The 22,966-nt window shown below is 39.6% G+C and overlaps 1 protein-coding gene across 1 annotated transcript in view; it reads left to right on the forward strand.

The window, feature by feature from the left end:
- LOC120860381 (copine-4) overlaps window positions 1–22,966 on the forward strand; it is a 491,427-nt gene that overhangs the window by 329,077 nt on the left and 139,384 nt on the right. The gene's annotated exons all lie outside the window — the stretch shown is intronic.

Consider the following 22,966-nt stretch of genomic DNA (forward strand, 5'->3'; position numbering starts at 1 on the left):
GTTCAAACGCATCAATTCTTCGGCACTCAGCCTTCTTCACAGTCCAACTCTCACATCCATACATGACTACTGGAAAATAGCTAAATCCCTTTGCTGTCCACCTGACACTATTACAACATTGTTACTCAACTATATTCCTCTCACCCTCAATCTTTCCCAGCATCAGGGTCTTTCCAATGAGTTGACTCTTCACGTCAGGTGGCCAAAGTATTGGAGCTTCGGCATCAATCTTTCCAATGAATATTCAGTGTTGATTTCCTTTAGGATTGACTGGTTTGATCTCCTTGCAGTCCAAGGGACTCTCAAGCGACTTCCCCAGCACCACAGTTTGAAGGCATCAGTTCTTTGGTGCTCATCCTTCTTTATGGTCCAACTCTCACATCCATACATGACTACTGGAAAAGCCATAGCTCTGACTATACAGAAATTTGGCAGCAAAGTGATGTCTCTCCTTTTTAATATGCTGTCTAGTTATGTCATAGCTTTTCTTCCAAGGTGCAAGTATCTTTAATTTCATTGCTGCAATCACCATCTGCAGTGATTTTGGAGTCCAAGATAATAAAGTATATCACTGTCTCCGTTGTTTCCCTATTTGCCATGAATTGGTGGGGCTGGATACCATGATCTTAGTTTTTTGAATGTTGAGTTTTAGCCAATATTTTTCCCTCTCCTCTTTCACTTTCATCAAGAGGTTCTTTATTTCCTCTTTGCTTCCTGTCATAAAGGTTGTGTCATCTGTGTATCTGAGGTTACGGGTATTTCTCCTGGCAATGTTGATTCTAGCTTGTGACTCATTCAGCCCAGCATTTCACATGATGTAATCTACAAAGAAGTTAAATAAGCAGGGTGACAACAGCCTTGATATACTCCTTTCCCAATTTTGAACCAATCTGTTGTTCCATGTTCAGTTCTAACTGTAGCTTCTTGTCCTGCATACAGGTTTCTCAGGAGACAGGGAAGGTGGTCAGGCATTTCCATCTCTTTAAGAATTTTCCAGTTTGTTGTAATCCACATAATCAAAGACATTTGCATAGTCAATAAAGCAGAAGTACTTTTTTCTGGAATTCTCTTCCTTTATATATGATTGAACAGATGTTGGCAATTTGATCTCTGGTTCCTCTGCCTTTTCTAAACCCAGCTTGTACAACTGGAAATTCTCAGTTCATGTACTGTTGAAGGCTGGCTTGAAGGATTTTGAGAATTACCTTGCTAGCATGTTAAATGAGTGCAGTTGTATAGTAGTTTGAACATCCTTTGACATTGCCCTTCTTTGGGACTGGAATGAAAACTGACCTTTTCCAGTCCTGTGGCCATTGCTTGAGTTTTCCATTGAGTGAGCACTCTAACAGCATGATTTTTTGGTATTTGAAATACCAAAGCTCAGTTGGAATTCCATCACCTCCACTATCTTTGTTCATAGTGATGCTTCCTAAGACCACTTTACTTCACACTACAGCATGTCTGGCTCTAGGTGAGTGGCCAAACCATTGTGGTTATCCGGGTCATTAAGACTTTCTTGCACAGTTTTTCTGTGTATTCTTGCCACCTCTTCTTAATCTCTTCTGCTTCTGTTAGTTCCTTACCATTTCTGTCCTTTATTGTGCTCATCTCTGCATGAACTGTTCCCTTGGTATCTCCAATTTTTCCCATCCTATCATTTTCTCTATTTCTTTGCATTGTTCACTTAAGAAGGCCTTATCTCTCCTTGCTATTCTCTGGAACTCTGCCTTCAGTTGTGTATATCTTTCCTTTTTCCCTTGGCCTTTTGCTTGTCTTCTTTTCTCAGCTATTTGTAAGGCCTCCTCAGACAACCATTTTGCCTTTTTGCATTTCTTTTTCTTGGGGATGGTTTTGGTCACTGCCTCCTGTACAAACCTCTGTCCATAGTTCTTCAGGCACTCTATCTATCAGAGCTAATCCCTTGAATCTATTTGTCACTTTTACTGTATAAGGCATTTGGTTTAGGTCACACCAGAATGGCTTAGTGGTTTTCCCTACTTTCTTCAAGTTATGTCTGAATTTTACAATAAGGAGCTCATCATCTGAGCCACAGTCAGCTCCAGGTCTTGTTTTTGCAGACTGTATAGAGCTTCTCCATCTTCGGCTGCAAAGAATATAATCAATCTGATTTTGGTATTAACTCTCTAGTGATGTCCCCGTGTAGAGTTGTTTCTGGTGTTGTCGGAAGAGGGTCTTTGCTATGACCAATGCATTCTATTGGCAAAACTCTGTTAGTCTTTGACCCACTTCATTTTGTACTCCAAGGCCAAACTTGCCCATTATTCCAGGTGTCTCTTGACTTCCTACTTTTGCATTCCAGTCCCCTATGATGAAAAAGACATCTTCTATTGGAGTTAGTTCTAGAAAGTCTTTCAGGTCATCATAGAACCATTCAGCTTCAGTTTCTTTGGCACTAGTGGTTGGGGCATAGACTTGGATTACTGTGATGTTGAATGTTTTGCTTGGAAATAAACCAAGATCATTCTGTTGCTTTTGAGATTGCACCAAATTAGTGCATTTTGGACTCTTTTGTTGACTGAGGGCTGCTCCATTTCTTTCAAAGGATTCTCACCCACGGTAGTAGACATAATGGTCATCTGAATTAAATTCACCCATTCCTATCTATTTTAATTCACTGATTCCTAAAATGTTGATGTTCACTCTTGCCATCTCCTGTTTGACCAAGTTCAATTTACCTCGATTCACAGACCTAACATTCCAGGTTCCTATGCACTATTGTTCTTTACAGCTTTGAAATTTACTTTCATCACTAGACACATCCTCAACTGGGTATCATTTCTGCTTTGGCTCAGCTTCTTCATTCTTTCTGGAGTTATTTTTTTGCTCTTCCCCAATAGCATACTGGTCACCTACCAACCTAAGGGGCTTATCTTGTGGTGTCATATCTTTTTGCCTTTTCATACTGTCCATGGGGTCCTCAAGGCAAGAATGCTGAATTTGGGTTTTGTTCATTGAAATGTGAACAAGGTCCAAGCATTGCATTTGACTGAAGTATCTCCAGTCTCTTTCAGTCTCTCTCCCTCTTTTTTATCCTTGCAACTTACTTACTGAAGAAACCAGCCTTTTTTTTCTCTGTGTACCCGCAAAGAGTCAGACACGACTGACTGACTGACCCGGTAAATAGCTAGCTGGGTTTGATCAGATTCAGGGGTTGTTTTGTAGCAAGAATGTTTTACAAAAGATGGTACTCTTTTATGATCTTAACAGTCACTGAGGCGTATTGCCTACATACATTATTTCATTAGAATTTCCAAAATTGTAGTTTTCTAATTCTGTTATTCCTTCTCTATTATTTAGAGTTCTTTACAGAAAAACTGTTTGGTTAACAGTTCCACACCTATTTGGTTCCCTGAGGTGTGATTTGTATAAGAAAGACAGGAAAATGCTTTATTCTTTCTTTTTTAAAAACTATTTTCAGAATAACATGTTTCTACTCTAGCATCCTTCATTGGTGACTAATGGGATCCCTCATATTATCAAGAATTCATGATATTTTAATGTATTCTAGTGTTTCAATCTATTTCAGTTAATATTATTCCTTTGAAATCTTATAGCTTCCATGTTTCATGAATTAAAACCCCTTCAAATTGTCTCTTGAGTTCTTTTGATGTAAGCTTAGTAGTTTGGATGGGATTGGGGTGGGAGGGAGGTTCAAGAGGAAGGGGACATATGTATACCTATGGCTGCTTCATGTTGATGTATGACAGAAACCAACACAACATTGTAAGCAATTATCCTCCAATTAAATATATTTTAAATAATAGTTTCCTTGCTTTTTGGTATCAATTTTTTAAATTCAAGAGTTTGAATTTTTTCTGTAAGATATGTGTCTCCTTATGGATGCTCAAACATACTTTAAAGTCTAGAGACAATTCCTTTCCATGGTTGAAGCTCTAACCCATGGAACTGTTGGGTTCCTTTGTTTAATTTTGCTTTCACCTTTTAGAATTTTCAACAAAATTAGTTTTATAATTATATAAAATGCTTACATGATTCTAAAGTCAAAACTACAAAATACATTCAGAAAAGCTTAGCTCCTATTCTGTTTCTTCTAGTTTTTACTTTCTTCCCTTATAAGTAATTGTTGTGTAACACATTTTAATACCTGATAGAACTAGGTTTTCTCACTTCTGTATTATTTGTCTTTTAAGGGTTTTCCTGAATATTTTCTTATTACTCTTTCCAGTCAGTTCTTTCATTGCATTTATAAGCAACTAGTTGTTCAGTCACCTAGTCATGTCTGACTCTTCATGACCTCAGGGACTGCAGCATGCCAGGCCTCTCTGTCCCTCACCATCTCCCAGAGTTTGCCCAAGTTCATGTCCCATTGAATCGGTGATGCCATCCGACCATCTCATCCTCTGTCACCATCTTCTCCTTCTGGCTTCAGTCTTTCCCAGCAACAGGGTCTTTTCCTATGAATCATCTCCTCACATCACGTGGCCAAAGTGTTGGAGCTTCAACTACAGCATCAGTCCTTTCAATGAGTATTCAGTGTTGATTTCTTTTTATATTGACTGGTTGGATCTCCTTGCTATCCAAGGGACTCTCAAGAGTCTTCTCCAGCACAACAGTTAGAAAGCATCAAATCTTTGGTGCTTTGCCTTTATGGTCCAGTTCTCACATCCATACATGAATACTGGAAAGACCATAGCCTTGGCTATATGGACCTTTGTCAGAAAAGTGACACACTGTCTAGCTTTGCATAGTATTCCTGCCAAGAAGCAACTGTATTCTAATTTAATAACTGCAGTCACCATCCACAAGAGAAAATCTGTCACTGCTTCCACCTTTCCCCTTCTATTTGCCATGAAATGATGGGACCATATGCCATGATCTTATTTTTTTAATATTTAGTTTTAAACCGGCTTTTTCACTCTCCTCCTTTACCCTCGTCAAGAAGTTATTTAGTTCCTCTTCACTTTCTGCCATTAGAGTGGTATCATCTGCATATCACTGAAGTTGTTGATATTTCTCCCGGCAATCTTGATTCCAGCTTATAACTCATCCAGCCCAGCATTTCTCATCATGTGCTCTGTGTATAAGTTAAACATGGTGACAATAAGCAGCTTTGTCATACTCCTTTCTCAATTCTGAACCAGTCAGTTGTTCCATACAGGGTTCTAACAGTTGCTTCTTGACCTGCATACAGGTTTCTCAGGAGACAGGTAAGATGGTCTGGTATTCCCATCTCTTTAAGAGTTTTCCACAGTTTGTTATTATCCACACAGTCAAAGGCTTTAGCACAGTCCATGAAACAAAGGTAGATGTTTTTCTGGATTTCCCTTGCTTTCTCTATGATCCAGCAAATGTTGGCAATTTGATCTCTGGTTCTTCTTTTTGAAACCCATCTTGGACATCTGGAAGTTTTGGTTCATGTAATGCTGAAGCCTAGCCTGCAGGATATTGAACATAAGCTTACTATCATGGGAGATCAGTGCAGTCATCCAGTGGTTTGAACATTCTTTAGTACAGTACTACCCTTCTTGAGAATTGGAATGAGGACAGACCTTTTCCTGTGGCCACTGCTGGGTTTTCCAGATTTACTGATATAAGCAACTAGTACCAGAAGGCAAAAACTGATAGTATTTTTATTGAAATTGCAAAGGAAATCTCTTCTAATGTTGTGTTCCCAGGCCAGAACATGACTTTTCTTCCAGTTCATTCAAGTCTCCTTTTGTATTTGCAAGAGCGCTTAGTGTTCCTCTTAGACGTTTAGAATATTTAAGTTTATGCCTAGTTTGTTTGTGTCTTTCTTTCTCTTCCATTACTCCTTCAGACTATTGTTTGTAAACATAAAAGCTATTGAATTATTTTCTCAAATTACTATTTTACTGTTTTATTGTAGTTTATAGTAATTATCTATAATTTTTTGGAATTTTAAAAATATATTTCATCTGGAAATAGTGATAGTTTTGCCCCTACTCATTTACCTAGGGATTCTTCTTATTTCTTTATTTGTGTGGACCAGTGCTCCCAACACAGCATTAAATAGTAGTAGAGAGTGGAAGGCATACCCATTAGCCTTATCTGTCACTATAGTGGAAGAGCCCCTGGTGTTTCCCTATTAATTCTGAGAGGTTAATTTTCTAAAGTAATTATGAAGGTGTCAGAGACTTAGAACTTTCTCAACCATGTCTGCTGAGCCTTAAATACCTGTGGTAGGATTCATAGAGGATTCTTTCTTGGTAGCTCAAGAGACGATGCTGCAACCAGCTGAAATGTCTTCTGAAGTATGTAAAAGACTTTGCACCACTTCCTGAGTAGATTTAGGGTTACACTTAATATTATCTATTTAAAGAAATATTCTAGTAGTCATGTATAGATGTGAGAGTTGGACCACAAAGAAAGCTGAGTGCCAAAGAATTGATGCTTTTGAACTGCGGTGTTGGAGAAGACTCTTGAGAGTCCCTTGGACTGCAAGGAGATCCAACCAGTCCATCCTAAAGGAAATCAGTCCTGAATATTCATTGAGAAGACTGATGCTGAAACTGAAGTTCCAATACTTTGGCCACCTGATACAAAGAACTGACTCCTTGGAAAAGACCCTGATGCTGGGAAAGATCGAAGGCAGGATAAGGGGACAACAGAGGATGAGATGGTTGGATGGGATCACCTACTTGATGGACATGAGTTTGAGCAAGGTCCGGAAGTCAATGATGGACAGGGAAGCCTGGAGTGAAGCCCTAAAACTGAACTGATGTATTTAATATCTAATACTACCCATTTAATGAAATATGTTTAATAATTAATATTGGTTATTTAATGAAATTCATATTTTATATTAGCTATCCAATGAAATATATTTAACATTAGCAATTGAATGAAATTATCCATGATTTCTATGACATATTAGTTCTGTTCATTCAGTAATTCAGTCATCTCCAGCTTTTTGTGACCCCATGGATTGTAGTATGCCAAGGCTCTCTGTCCATTACCAACTCCCAGAGATTACTCAAACTCATGACAAAATCAATACAATATTGTAAAGTATTAGCCTCTAAAAAAAATGTTTGAAGTAAAAAATAAATAAAAAATAAAAAAAGAAGAGTCTTCTCCAACACCACAGTCCAAAAGCATCAAATCTTCAGCACTCAGCTTTCTTTATAGTCCAACTCTCACATCCATACATGACTACTGGAAAAACCATCAAAATCATTTCATTTACTTCTAACCAAACTTTGAGGTAGATTCCATGTGTTCATTTTACAGATGGAAAAACAGACTCAAAACCCCATGCATTCAAATGCCAAATTTCATGCTTTTTGTTGAATTGTACTGCCTCTGTTTTGTTGTATTTCATATAAAATAAGTCACCCTTATTTTATAATATCATTATATCCATATCCCACTACTCTTACCCAACCAAAATGTTTATCATCATTCAAATATTTAATAGAAAGACATGTCTCTATGTAACATAGTTAATAAAGTCTGAGAAGCTATTCACTATACCACTAAAGGGAGAGAAAATACTCTCAGTGAAGCTATAACACAGCGCTTTCCTACCAATTTGTGGTTGTTAAGAAAATAAATGTGTCTCTTTGATCCTGTGAAATATGATATGAATCATTTCCTTTGATTTTATCAATACATTATTAATACCTAGTATATATTTGTTAGAAGACACTGCTGTATTTAGAACAGATTCTTCCAGAATAGAATCTTAAAGAGGAAGTGAGGCAAAGGGGACCACCAGCAAGTATTATTAACACCCTAATCTTGCCTAACACTGGGGGAAAGACCATGCAGAACAACCCAAATACCATGTAAGCATCCTGAGGCCATTTCCTGTCCTGCTCTCTGGTGCTCAAACTATACAGGTAACTTGTAGATTTTCCCCTAGAGAGGTTATCAGGCCTCCTCTGAAGATAATTGATAGAAGCCAGTTGCTTTGAAGATGAGTCTAGAGTGATGAGGACCAGTTGTTTGTATATAAACTTGCCACCCAGCCTTATTAAGCAGAGAGGCCCAGGTTATTAACTGAGTTCATGGTGGGGTGGGCACAAGCAAGACAGAACCAGGAGAAATAAGTAGCCAAAAAGAAAGAGAAGCAGATCCTCCCAGTCAAAGCAGAGGTGAGAATCTCAGGAAACCATGAGGGTTGAGAGGAGGCCTGGACACACATCTAAAGCAACTATACAATGGCACCTTCACCCACTGCTCATCTTGCTCTTTCTTCATGCCCTCCCTCTTCTGCAGCCATGCCTGGGTGATTTAAAACAGCATGTTCACAAGCTCCCTCCTAATACCTCAAAGTGGGATTCCTGGTCAGTCATCAAAGTGCTCTGTGAAATCAGAATCCCAGTGGTCCCAGAAGTTTCAGTGTAAAGGTTTTCCTAAGCAGTGCTGGTGCAGGCCATTTGCCAAGCCTTTATGGATAAACATTGTTTTCTTACTGAATCTCCAAACTTAGCTGGCTTCCTGGCACTTCTTTTAGGTAGCTCAGTGTTTTTCCTGCCACCTCACTGCAAAGCTAACCTTTGCTCCTCCTCTGTAGGCAGTCCTAGCATTTGTCCTTGGCTTATATCCAGCTGCTCCTGTCCTCTCTTCTCACGTGTGAGTAGGCCATCTTCTCCACAAAATCCATGTCTTTGCTTTGGACTCTCTGAGCCAGACTGTCACACAGCTGCTCAATGGATTGGACTCCTGAAGTATGCTCCTGGAGTTTGCCCAAAACATTCCCCCCTTATTCCCAACCCCCATGTGACTCCTTATTCCTGGATCCTAAGTGTTGCTGAACCTTTGGATTTCACTGCCATATTTTTTTCATCCTTAACAAACCCCAGTTCTTACCATTTGGAAAGGAAGAAACCCCGCCCCTGCTCCAACCCCAGGATCTCAATCCTTGGCAGGGGCCCCCAGTTCAGCCCCATAATTGACCCAAACTCGTAGAAGGGGCTTTAATTATTAGAAAACCTATGGCTTACACCAGCATTTCCTGATTCTTGGTAAAAAACAGCATAAGTTGGAATTGAGAGGTTCATCACTATGTTCGGTGTTTCTGGAAACCCCTCTAGTAAAGAACCTGACATTCCCAGGCAGTTGGAAAGCAAGTTCACTTCCTTCTCTGCCTACCTAATAATAGAAAGGGAAAAATTGGGGGGTGGCTCAGGGTCCCTTGAATCTTTCTCAATATCTGTTAAAATGTAAGTGCTTTCTTGATGGCCTTTGGACTCTAGAGCTGCTGGTTTTGTGCCTGTCGATAGCCTGCTCAACCTAGATGCCCTGCAATTACCAGAGGCCTGCAGACTCACCAAGGTGTCTCTGCATTGGATCAGCCCTGGCTCAAGAATTCTCAATGCTACTTTAAGTAAATGGCACCTGAGCCCAGCAGACTGCCCCTACTGAGATCTGTAATCAATACAGTACTGCAGCAAGAAAAAGCAACAGCTAGCTTAAAGAATGTTCAATCATGCAGGAATAGAGGTTTCTGAATGGGAGAAAAACTACATATTCTCTTAATTTTAATAATATTTTTCCTTTTCATCATTTCCCTTTTTACAGATCAGTAATTAAAAACTCTGTTTGAGAAAATTGCTTAAGATTACTTAGCAAACTAAGTACAGCCTTAGTTTAAAACTAGGTCTCACATGCTGTATCATTCTGGTTCTTCACTGTTAAAGGACAGGTAACATTCACCGAGCATTCACCCACCAGCTCCCAGGTGCTATGTTGGACACTGCTTAAATTATCTCATTTAACCCTACAATTATCTTAGGGTAAATAATGCTGCAGTAACAAAGAGCCTCCATGCAATATAAGCTTATGTCTTGCTAACATCACAATTAGAACTAAAACTTTCTAATCAGTGTCTGCCTCTCCTCCGTGCAGTGATTCAGAACCCAAGTTGCTTCTATCTTGTGGCTCCTCCTGTTCATTGCACTGACAGGAAGACAGGTAAAAAATGGGGAGAGTGCACTCTTTAGAAGTTTTAGGTGAAAACAGCACTTGGCATTGCTGCCTATATTCCAATGACTAGAGCTCAGTCAAATGGCCACACTGAACTGCAGTAGAGGCTAAGAAATGTGGTCTAGTTGGATTTTGTGTGGTTTTTGATGGCTAGTGAGCTGGCTTTCCCACAGGGTGACACTCTTAATATCCCCATTTTGTAGATGAGAAAGCTGAGGCTTGGAAAAAGGAAATAATTTGACTCAATTCACAGAACTTGCAAGAGACATAACCAGAATCATATCTGTCTGACTCTGTCCAATAAAACTCTCTGTAATGGAATATTCTGTATCTGTGGTGATCAAGAAAGTAGCCACTGGCCATATGTGGCCAGAGCAATCCCCTCCCACCCTCTCCTCTCTTTCTCTTCAAGAAGCCTTCCTATATCCACTCATCCCATCCTGAGAACCCATTCCTTCTTCTTCAAAAAACACCATCCCAGCAGAAAATTTCCCTTCTTCATGTGTCGAGTGCTCACTGTTCATGGGAGACATTCTCTGCCCAATCTTCAATGATTCCAAATGGAGAGGAATGAGTGTCTTGAAAATCAGGTCAAAAGTAGGTACTTCAATGCAATATAATTTTTTCATCATGGGGAATCAAGTCTGATTTCCTCAATATCTAAGAAGAGAGAATACCTTGTCAAAGTGCTGTGTTCCTCCCCTAGGAAGCTATACCATCTGGTCTTCCATAAAAAAGGAACGTTGCAAGTTAGAGCTTAATACTTAATGGGCATACATTTTCAGTGGGGAAGATGAAAAGGTCTGGAGATGGATGGTGGTGCTGGATACACAGCAGTATGAATGTACTTAATGTCAGAGCTGTGTACTTAAAATGGTTAAAAGTAGATTTTATGTTATTTAGTTTTTTCTGCAATGGAAAAAAATGTGTGCAAAAAAAGAATCTTCTTTTTTTTAAAAAAAAAAAAAGAATCTTCTTCCTGCTGATGTGACTTTGAACTTGGTGCTTGTGAAACACCTGCTTGGCATTACTGTACTAAGAGCATTTGAATGCTACCCACACCTGGCAAACCGCACCTAGGATGGCTCTTGCTCACACAGTAACCTGGAATGAGGGTGTGGGAACTCCTCAGACCCCCAGACTCCTCCCTTTCCCTCCCAGAAACCCTTGTGGGGTGTAGGGGAGGTCCTTCCTTGCAACATGAGTGAAAAGTGCAGAAGAGTTGGCACAATCTAGCCCAACTATTTTGTGGGGATAATTGTCAATGGTTATGCTCCAATTAAAAAAAGATTTTTGAGGAAATTACCTTTGGAAAATACTTTGAAGTTCTGAACTAAGAAAACCAAATAAACACGAATCAGTGCCCTGGTGAGATCTCTCATGTAAAGAGGGAGCCCTCTTGTCATCCAAGGTGGACATGTCCCACTAGACAGAACATCTATTTCAATAAATTGTAATTTATTGCTCTGATGAGAAGCAATCTCACATTATTTAACCCATCAATTCCTGCATCTTCACTGAAAATTAAGATAGCTAACTAACTCCTGGGAAGATGCTTAGGGAGAACTAGGCAGGTGGACCAAGTTGCTGAATGAAGGCAAGGAAGGAAGGCACTAAGTATGAGGATGCTCTGGACAGCCTTCAGGCACAATTCAACCCAACGGGGCTCCCTGCTCTGAAGAATGATGCTGTGTGCGGGCGACATGGGCATCTCCCTTATGCTCATTGCTCTTGTTTGCTTGTGTTTGTGTTTATTTAGGTCACTGTTCATCACTCATTGTACCACTTTGTTAGTGTTGAAGCTGAAAAAGTTAAGTTGCCTCAAGATCTCAATTTTCATGTTTGTACTTTCAAAAACGTTTTTAAATGTTGCCTTGTCAATAGGAAAGTTTTCATAAACTGGGTTGACATCCAGAGAGGCCACTGTATTGAGTCCATTTCTGTAGGGCATTCAGCTACTCTCCAATATTTTAAACATTAAAGAGGAATGTAGGTTTAAATAAATAAGTATTGCAATTTGCAGCCATCCTGGGCATTTCTTGTGAAAAGTCTTTTCAATAGAATTTTAAATAAAACATTAACAGAGCTCTATTTTACGAGGAAGGATAACTTTTACAGAGAGTTATTGAGGTCTGAGGGCCCACAGACCTTCCTTCTCAGGAGCTGGAGAAGGTGTCAACATCTCTTCATGGCCACTGTGCTCATGAAATTCCAGGTGTAAAAGGTGCTCAGGCTTCTAAAAAAGGGTTGGAGAATGCTAAGATTTTGTCTGTGGGGAGTACATGAAACGATTGTCAGGGGAGAGCAGATTGACTGACATCATAAGAAATAAAGTATTTGTCCCCTGGGAGCATGTGAGTTCCTTCCATCCTGTGACCTTAAACTCATGTCATAGGTTGCAGATGACCATCCCAATGAGAAAAATAAAGCTAGAATGATCATCATCCAACCTCTACCTAACAAGTTAGAAACAAGTGAGATGCTTTTTGTGTTGCCTAGAGTGGCCACTCAGCTAAACAGCTCTAGCCAGGCCCTTGTCCACCTGCTGTGGTCTGTCTCTAGCTTCTTTTGTTAGACAGCCACTCAGACTTGATGGGTCCTGGAAGAAGTGACCCCTGTTAGAATTAGATTCATATATCAGGAGACCAATATACGAATTTATAAAAAGTTTAATAATTTAACAAAACTATAATCTCTATGCTCCACAGAAGGTACTCATTTCCTGATATCTAAACCTTTAAGAAGCAGAGTTAGCCATCAGAACATTGCTTGAAAAATCAAGGCCAGGGCATATGAGGAGTCTTGAGAGATACTACTGTGGTTAGCAGTGGACATAAAACTCCCCTTGGAGAGTCTGAGTAATAGAATATTTGCCTTTTAAAATGCAGATGATTTCATGGCTACACATACTCATTAAGGCTGATCTCTGGCCCAGACTGAGCTATGGAGAGTCTTGTCAAAATATAATTTTCCAAAAGTTAAAAGCATGACTCATTTGACTGTCAGTGATCAGATATCAAAAATTTTAATCAACTCATTCATTGTTGAGGAAACCAATATGATGATACACTATTTTCTAAGAGGAATAGGGTTTATACAGTATTTTTATTTAAACATGACTAGACTAAGATTTCTAAACATAAAATTGGTCAGTGTTCCTCACAGCAACAAATCATAAATTTCAAGGTTATCTTTGTTATTATATAGAAATCACTGCATCATATTTAAGTTTAACATATTAACTTTACAGAGTCTGAGCTCTCAATTAATAAGTAATAAAAAGCAAAATCTTGCAATGGTACATTCTTGTAGGAAAATCAATCATCCTTGGGCCTGTTAAACAAAGCTTCAGTATACCTTTGAAAGGACTTGCAGCATCACTCTTAATGTGTTTCCAGGTTATGGGTAATTTTTCTTAAATTCATTGGCCCCCCAGTTCACATTTATGGAACTTGATATATGCTTGAAATTTCTGTCTGTCCTCCTTCACTCTCTCTCCATCTCTGAATGGCTGTAACGTTCTTAACTTTAAGATGTCAGCTCAGAACCCAGCCACTCAGAAATGTCTGAGTGGTTCATACATACATTTGTTCAAGTACTGTCTGTCTCACCACCCTATTAATCTCTCTGATGGCACTTATCATCATCTGTCATCCTCGTGTCTACTTGTTTACATATTTATTGTCTCCTATCCTGAAATGCATGTACCAAAGTCCAAGGGAAAGGAATTGGCCTATCTAATTCACCTTTATATCCTTAGCTCCTAAAGCAGTTCTGAGCATTATAGTTGATGCATGATAAATATTTGCCTAATGGATGGATGCAGGCATGCATGGATTAATGCATGGATAGATGGTGTATATGCATGCCCACAGTTACACTAGCAAGATCTTTTGGAAGCATTCTGCAAGTTTTTGCTCTTCGATCTACCCTTTTAAGGGTTCCAAGAGAAACACTCCTCTCATCCACTTACTTATTCTTACCCTCACATATATTGACACTATTAACTTATTATTGCCATCCATCACCTTGACCTAGAACACTTCCTTTTATGTAAGGCAAGTCTAAATGCATTACAGAAACATTCCCTCCTTATTGTCAGTGTCTTGGAGAACACCCCACTACAGCCCATTTACCATCATGTCCCTCTCCTGATAGTTTCTCCCTTAAATTTAAGCACGTCTTTACTTCTACCAAGAAGGAAAGAAAGGAAGAGGGCAGTCTCAGTGAGGGAGAAACCAACAGGAAAAGACATTCCTTCAGGACGAAGAGCTAGAATGAAAGCCACAAAGAGGATAAACTAGATCTTGACCTCAGCTGGCTCTCAGGGCACAGCTCTTGGAGGCCAGTGGGGCCAAAATTCCTCTCAGAAAAGAAAGGGAAGGAAAGTAGCCTTGTGAATTTTCCAAATGCCAAGTCTCAGACAATCTCTCAAATAGCAGGGACCAAATCTAGGACTGGGAATGAAAAATTCTAGTTCATCTCTAAGCTGTAAGATTTTCAATGGAAAAAGTCAGGAGACAGAGATAGGATGAATGAAACAAGCAGTATTTAATTAAGCCCCCCAGAGTAGGTGAGAAAAGAAAGGACCATCTTCTATATTCTGACCCTCAGAACTTTTTCTATAATTTCATTTTCTTTTTTTTTTTTTACTTGTATTTCCTTTGGCAATTAAACATCTATCTAACTTTTATTGCTGTTGACCAGCCAGCATGCCTGGTTGCACTGTCATTTAAAATATGTTGTGACAGCTTTCCCACGAAAGAGTAAAATCACTAAATGGACTTGTCAGGAAGCATTACCTCCAGCTCATCTCCCCTGCAGCCAGCTGGTCCTTTTCATACGCTCTCTTACAATTCACTGACCCCTGGTGCTCCCTATAATGAAACCAACTCTTGGAGGCCAAACCACAACAGACCTTTTTACAGGTCAACATATGATCTGCTGTCCTTGGGGTGACAAAGAGTCGGACACAACTGAGTGACTGAACTGAACTGAACTGATATGATCTAGAACAGTGTTGTCAAACTTGGGCATGCATCAGAATCTCCTGGAGGGCTTCTTAAAACACACATCTCTGGGTTCTAACCCCAGAGTTTCTGACTCAGTCCATCCAGGGTAGAGCCAGAGAATTTCCTTTTCTCACATTTACCATGAGATGCTGATGCTGCCAGTCCAGAGTTCACATTCAGAGAATCGCTGACATTGAAGCAGCAATTCAGAGACAACCTCAGCAACGTTTCCTTCAATTCATCCATCTCCACCTTAAAATTTCTCAATATCTGCATCCATTGTTTCCTTCTTGCCAAAACTAGCTTATTCATTCTTTCACTCTAGTTTCTCATAATACTCAAAGACTCTTGATGGCTAGTCATCTATACAAGTATTTTTTTAAAATTTATTTAAAGTAAAGCTGATTTACAATGTTGTGTTAATTCTTTTGTGGAGCAAAGTGATTCAGTTACACACACACACACACACACACACACACACACACATATATATATATATTCTTTTTCATATTCTTTACCATTATGGTTTATCACAGGATACTGAATATAGTTCTCTGTGCTATCAGTAGGACCTTGGTGTTTATCCATTCTACATATAACAGTTTGCATCTACTAATCCCAAACTCACAATCCATCCCTCCACTAGTCCCCCCGCATTGGCAACCACAAACCAAGTTTGTTCTCTGTGTCTCTGAGTCTGTTTCTGTTTAGTAGAAAAGTTCATATGGTATATGTCTTTCTCTTTCTGACTTACTTCACTTAGTATGATAATCTCTAGTTTCATCCATGTTGCTGCAAATGGCATTATTTCATTCTTTTTTATGGATACGTACTGAAATCATCTGGGGACCTTTAAAAAGTTGATCTCACTTCAGACTAATTAAGTAATTTCTGGGTATGAGCCCAAAGCATCAGAAAATTTGAAAAGCTGCCGCAGTGATTCTAATGTCCACCCAAGGTGGAGGACCACTGCTTTAACCAGAGTCCCTGGCTGGTTATTTCTTAAAGGTAATGAGGAGAGAACAGTCTAATACAAGATCTCCCAGGAAGTTTTGTAAGTCTTTTTTAGTCAACTAGTCTTCAAACTTCTGCTGCCATGTAACTTAAATTTATTATAAGCAGCATAAAATATTTACAGGCTTCAAAGCAAGCTTCCTGTGAGAGTAGAGCATCTAATTCAGGACATTGAAGATATATAAAAAAGCACAGAAGTTCATTATTAATAGGCCCAATGTGGCAATATTTTAATGTGTTGAGGAAGAGGGCCCAGGAGTGGATTAGAGGTGGGCTAACAGAACCCTATGGGTCATGTTAAGGAATTTGGATTTTTATCCTGAGAGCACTGAGAGGCACTGGAGTATCTATGCAGGAGAGTAATGTGATCATATTTGAACTCTTGGGATCATTACTTTGCCTATTTGTGGAATTTGGATTGAAGGAAGAAGGCTTGAAGCAGAACATCTAGTTGGAAGTCACAGCAGTCATCAAGGTAAGAGTTACTTACCAGACAGGGATGAGGAGACTTGGTACCAGACTGGCTGTTGGATGGAGAGACAGGAAGAAGAAGGCCTCAAGCATCAGTCCCTAACTTCTGGCATGGTCAAATGGATGGAAAATGGTATCATTCCTTGATAGCTGACCCATCAAAGGAGCAGGAGTTTTACGGTGGGAATGATGAGTTCTGTTTTGTACGTGATAAATTTGAGGTATGTATGGGTCACCCAGTGGCAGTTGGCCCAAGGTTGTCTCAGTTTTAGCACAGAAAGGCCTGCGTCCCAAGAAACTACTTTTGCTTTGTTATCCTGAGAGCAGTGGGAGGCACTGGAGTTTCTATGCAGTGGTACCATTTATCATCCGTGTGACTAAGCCAAGAGTTAGCTGATGCTTGAAGCCTTCTTCTTCCTGTTTCTCCATCCAACAGCCAGTCTGGTACCAAGTCTCACCATCCCTCTCTGGTTTCATCCCTGGTCTTAGGCAAACCAGGACACTTGGACCTGGCAGATATCTAGGTGAGTTTCACTCTCAGAAGAGAAAGCTGGCTGAATATAAGAGTTGTTAATGAATAGATAGTGTCTGTCTGTGTGTGTGAACATATGTGAAGTACACATGTGCATTTGATTAGAAAGAAAAACACCAAAATGATGTTAACAATCTATATTACTCAATGACTGAATAAATAAAGCAATTTTAAGAATTAAAAAAATATTCTACCTTAAGAATTGCAACAAGGAAAAAGAGAAGATCAGTTTAAAATACACACACAATTTTTACCCGAGTTTGGAAATGGCGGAGGAATAGGACGGGGAGACCACTTTCTCCCCCACAAATTCATCAAAAGAACATTTAAACGCTGAGTAAATTCCACAAAACAACTTCTGAATGCCGGCAGAGGACATCAGGTACCCAGAAAAGCTCATTGTCTTCAAAAACAGGTAGGAAAAAATATAAAAGACAAAAAAAAGAGAGAACAAAGAGGTAGGGAGGGAGCTCCATCCCGGCAAGGGAGTATTAAAAAGAGAGAAGTTTCCAAACACCAGGAAACACTCTCACTGCCAAGTCTGTGGTGAGCCTTGGAAGCACAGAGGGCAACATAACAGGGAGGAAAAATAAATAATTAAAACCCACAGATTACGAGCCCAACCGTAACTCCCCCAGCAGAGAAGCAGTGCAGACGCCTGCATCCGCCACTAGCAAGCAGAGGCTGGGCAGGGAGGTGCAGGCTGCATTGCTTTTTAAGGATCTGGCCCAAATGCCCCAAGGGTAACCAGAGCAAACTAACTTGGGCTAGCAAACCAGACTGTGGGATAGCTACCACGCAAAAAGCTCTAACATAAGACACCGCCAGGACCGTACATAGAACAAAGGATGGAACAGAAATAGCTGGCTGCAGACCATCCCCCTCTTGTGACAGGCAGCCAGAGCCAGAAGGGCCGGAAGGGGGCAATAGCAGCCCCAGAGAGACACGGACTACCAAACTGCAAAGAGGCTTCTTTGCTAACTAAGACTTCTTGGGGTTCTGGACAGTCATCATCCGCCTGAGAAGGTGCACCAGTTGTACACCCAGGAAACTGAGCAGCAGGGATAGGAGATGCAATAAGTCGCAGCAACTGCACTCGCCAAACACCTGAGCTACTCAGACCTGGGAAGGGCACAAAACGCAGGCCCAACCGAGTCTGCGCCTCTGAGGACTGCATGAGTGCCTGAGTCTGAGCGGCTTAGACCTGGTGCATGCAGCCCAGGGCTGGCCTCAGACAGTTCCAGTGGAGCAACCTAGAGCCTGAGCTGTGTGAGCTGTGAGCGGGGGCAGGCCCAGTGTGGCTGAGACACTGTGAGCACACGCCAGTGCTATTTGTTTGCAGCATCCCTCCCTCCCCAGAGCGCGACTGAACAAGTAAGCCTAAAAAAAGTGTCCACCACCGACCCCCTTGTGTCAGGGCGGAAATCAGACACTGAAGAGACCAGCAAACAGAAGAAGCTAAAACAGAGGGAACCGCCTCGGAAGTGACAGGTGCAATAGATTAAAACCCTGTTGTTAGTACCGACTACATAGGAAGGGGCCTATATATCTTGAGAAATATAAGCCGGACCAAGGAACTATCCAAAAATGAACTGACCCTACACTGCCCACAACAACACCAGAGAAAGTCCTAGATATATCTTTAATATTTTTATGATCATTCTTTTTTTTCTTCTTTTTTTAACTTTTTTAAATTATTAAGTCCTCTATTATTCCTTTAATTTTCATTTTTATAACCTACTATTACTTTTCAAAAAAGACCCTATTTTTAAAGCAAACCATATTTTTTTAATAATTCTTGTGACTTTTTCATCTTCTTCTTTTCTTTAATATTGTATTTTTAAAAATCCAATCTCTACTCTAGATTTTTAATCTTTGCTTTTTGGTATTTGTTATCAATTTTGTACCTTCAAAAACCCAATCTTCAGTACCCATTTTTACTTAAGAGCAAGATTACCGGCTTGACTGCTCTCTCTTCCTTTGGACTCTCCTTTTTCTCCACCAGGTTGCTTCTGTCTCCTCCCTCCCCCTTCTCTTTTCTACCCAACTCTGTGAATCTCTGTGTATTCCAGATGGTGGAGAACACTTAGGGAACTGATTACTGGCTGGATCTATCTCTCTCCTTTTCATTCCCCTCTTTTATCCTCCTGGTCACCTCTGTCTCCTTCTTCCCTCTTCTCTCCTCTGTATAACTCCTTGAACATCTCTGAGCAGTCCAGACTGTGGAGCACACATAAGGAAGTGATTACTGGCTATCTTGCTCCTCTTTTGATTCCACCTCACCTCTCACTCACCCCTCCCTCTTCTCTTCTCCATGTAACTCTGTGAACCTCTCTGGGTGTTCCTCGCTGTGGAGAAACTTTTCATCTTTAACCTAGATGTTTTATCAATGGTGGTATATAGAAGAGAAGAGAAGAAGTCTTGAGACTACTGTGAAAATAAGACTGAAAACCAGAATCAGGAGGCTTAAGTCCAAATCCTGAGAACATCAGAGAACTCCTGATTCCAGGGAACATTAATTGATAGGAGCTCATCAAACACCTCCATACCTACACTGAAACCAAGCACCACCCAAGGGCCAACAAGTTCCAGAGCAAGACATACCATGCAATTCTCCAGCAACACAGGAACACAGCCCTGAGCTGCATATAGAGGCTGCCCAAAGTTACTCCAAAATTATTGACATCTCATAACTCATTACTGGACACTTCATTGCACTCCAGAGAGAAGAAATCCTGACCACCCACCAGAACACCAACACAAGCTTCCCTAACCAAGAAACCTTGACAAGCCACTGATACAACCCCACCCACAGCGAGGAAACTCCACAATAAAGAGAACTCCACAAACTGCCAGAATACAGAAAAACTACCCCAAACGCAGCAATATAAAGAAGATGAAGAGACAGAGGAGTACCCAGCAGGTAAAGGTACAGGATAAATGCCCACCAAACCAAACAAAAAAGGAAGAGACAGGGAATCTACCTAATAAAGAATTCTGAATAATGATAATGAAAATGATCCAAAATCTTGAAATCAAAATGGAATCACAGATAAATAGCCTGGAGACAAGGATTGAGAAGATGCAAGAAAGGTTTAACAAGGACCTAGAAGAAATAAAAAGGAGTTCATATATAATGAATAATGCAATACATGAGATCAAAAACACTCTGGAGGGAACAAATAGTAGAATAATGGAGGCAGAAGATAGGATTAGTGAAGTAGAAGATAGAATGGTAGCAATAAATGAATCAGAGAGGAAAAAAGAAAACAAATTAAAAGAAATGAGAACAACATCAGAGACCTCCAGGACAATATGAAATGCTCCAACATTCGAATTATAACATTCCCAGAAGAAGAAGACAAAAAGAAAGACCATGAGAAAATACTTGAGAAGATAATAGCTGAAAACTTCCCTAAAATGAGGAAGGAAATAATCACCCAAGTCCAAGAAGCCCAGAGAGCTCCAAACAAGATAAACCCAAGGTGAAACACCCCAAGACACATAGTAATGAAATTAACAAAGATCAAACACAAAGAACAAATATTAAAAGCAGCAAGGGAAAAAATAACACACAAGGGGATTCCCATAAGGATAACAGCTGATCTTTCAATAAAAACTCTTCAGGCCAGGAGGGAATGGCAAGACATACTTAAAGTGATGAAAGAATATAACCTACAGCCCAGATTACTGTACCCAGCAAGGATCTCATTCAAATATGAAGGAGAAATCAAAAGCTTTACAGACAAGCAAAAGCTGAGAGAATTCAAACCACCTCTCCAATAAATGCCAAAGGATATTCTCTAGACAGGAAACACAAAAAGGCTGTATAAACCAGAACCCAAAACAATAAAGTAAATGGCAACGGGATCATACTTATCAATAATTACCTTAAATGTAAATGGGTTGAATGCCCCAACCAAAAGACAAAGACTGGCTGAATGGATACAAAAACAAGACCCCTATATATGTTGTCTACAAGAGACGCACCTCAACAAGGGACACATACAGACTGAAAGTGAAGGGCTGGAAAAAGATATTCCATGCAAATAGAGACCAAAAGAAAGCAAGAGTAGCTATACTCATATCAGATAAAATAGACTTTAAAACAAAGGCTGTGAAAAGAGACAAAGAAGGCCACTACATAACGATCAAAGGATCAATCCAAGAAGAAGATATAACAATTATAAATATATATGCACCCAACATAGGAGCACCACAATATGTAAGACAAATGTTAACAAGTATGAAAGGGGAAATTAACAATAACACAATAATAGTGGGAGACTTTAATACCCCACTCAAACCTATTAATAGATCAACTAAACAGAAAATTAACAAACAAAACTTTAAATGATGCAATAGACCAGTTGGACCTAACTGATATCTATAGGACATTTCACCCCAAAACAATGAATTTCACCTTTTTCTCATGTGCTCACAGAACCTTCTCCAGGATAGATCACATCCTGGGCCATAAATCTAGCCTTGGTAAATTCAAAAAAATTGAAATCATTCCAAGCATCTTTTCTGACCATAATGCAGTAAGATTAGATCTCAATTACAGGAGAAAAACTATTAAAAATTCCAACATATGGAGGCTGAACAACACGCTTCTGAATAACCAACAAATCACAGAAGAAATCAAAAAAGAAATCAAAATATGCATAGAAATGAATGAAAATGAAAACACAACAACCCAAAACCTGTGGGACACTATAAAAGCAGTGCTAAGGGGAAAGTTCATAGCAATACAGGCATACCTCAAGAAACAAGAAAAAAGTCAAATAAATAAACTAACTCTACACCTAAAGCAACTAGAAAAGGAAGAAATGGAGAACCCCAGAGTTAGTAGAAGGAAAGAAATCTTAAAAATTAGGACCGAAATAAATGGAAAAGAAACAAAAGAGACCATAGCAAAAATCAACAAAGCCAAAAGCTGGTTCTTTGAAAGGATAAATAAAATTGACAAACCATTAGCCAGACTCATCAAGAAACAAAGAGAGAAAAATCAAATCAATAAAATTAGAAATGAAAATGGAGAGATCACAACAAACAACACAGAAATACAAAGGATCATAAGAGACTACTATCAGCAATTATATGCCAATAAAATGGACAACCTGGAAGAAATGGGCAAATTCTTAGAAAAGTACAACTTTCCAAAACTGAACCACAAAGAAACAGAAAGTCTTAACAGACCCATCACAAGCACGGAAATTGAAACTGTAATCAGAAATCTTCCAGCAAACAAAAGCCCAGGTCCAGATAGCTTCACAGCTGAATTCTACCAAAAATTTAGAGAAGAGCTAACACCTATCCTACTCAAACTCTTCCACAAAATTCAGAGGAAGGTAAACTTCCAAACTCATTCTATGAGGCCACCATCACCCTAATACCAAAACCTGACAAAGATGCCACAAAAAAACAAAACTACAGGCCAATATCACTGATGAACATAGATGCAAAAATCCTTAACAAAATTCTAAGCAGTCAGAATCCAAAAACACATTAAAAACATCATACACCATGACCAAGTGGGCTTTATCCCAGGGATGCAAGGATTCTTCAATATCTGCAAATCCATCAATGTAATTCACCACATTAACAAATTGAAAAATAAAAGCCATATGATTATCTCAATAGATGCAGAGAAGGCCTTTGACAAAATTCAACATCCATTTATGATAAAAACTCTCCAGAAAGCAGGAATAAAAGAAACATACCTCAACATAATAAAAGCTATCTATGACAAACCCACAGCAAACATTATCCTCAATGGTGAAAAATTGAAAGCATTTCCCCTAAAGTCAGGAACAAGAAAAGGGTGCCCACTATCACCGCTACTATTCAACGTAGTTCTGGAAGTTCTGGCCACAGGAATCAGTGCAGAAAAAGAAATAAAAGGGATCCAAATTGGAAAAGAAGTAAAACTCTCACTGTTGGCACATGACATGATCCTCTACATAGAAACCCTAAAGACTCCACCAGAAAATTACTAGAG

Source organism: Oryx dammah, unplaced genomic scaffold (assembly GCF_014754425.2).
Source record: "Oryx dammah isolate SB20612 unplaced genomic scaffold, SCBI_Odam_1.1 HiC_scaffold_11058, whole genome shotgun sequence".
Classification (NCBI taxonomy): domain Eukaryota; kingdom Metazoa; phylum Chordata; class Mammalia; order Artiodactyla; family Bovidae; genus Oryx; species Oryx dammah.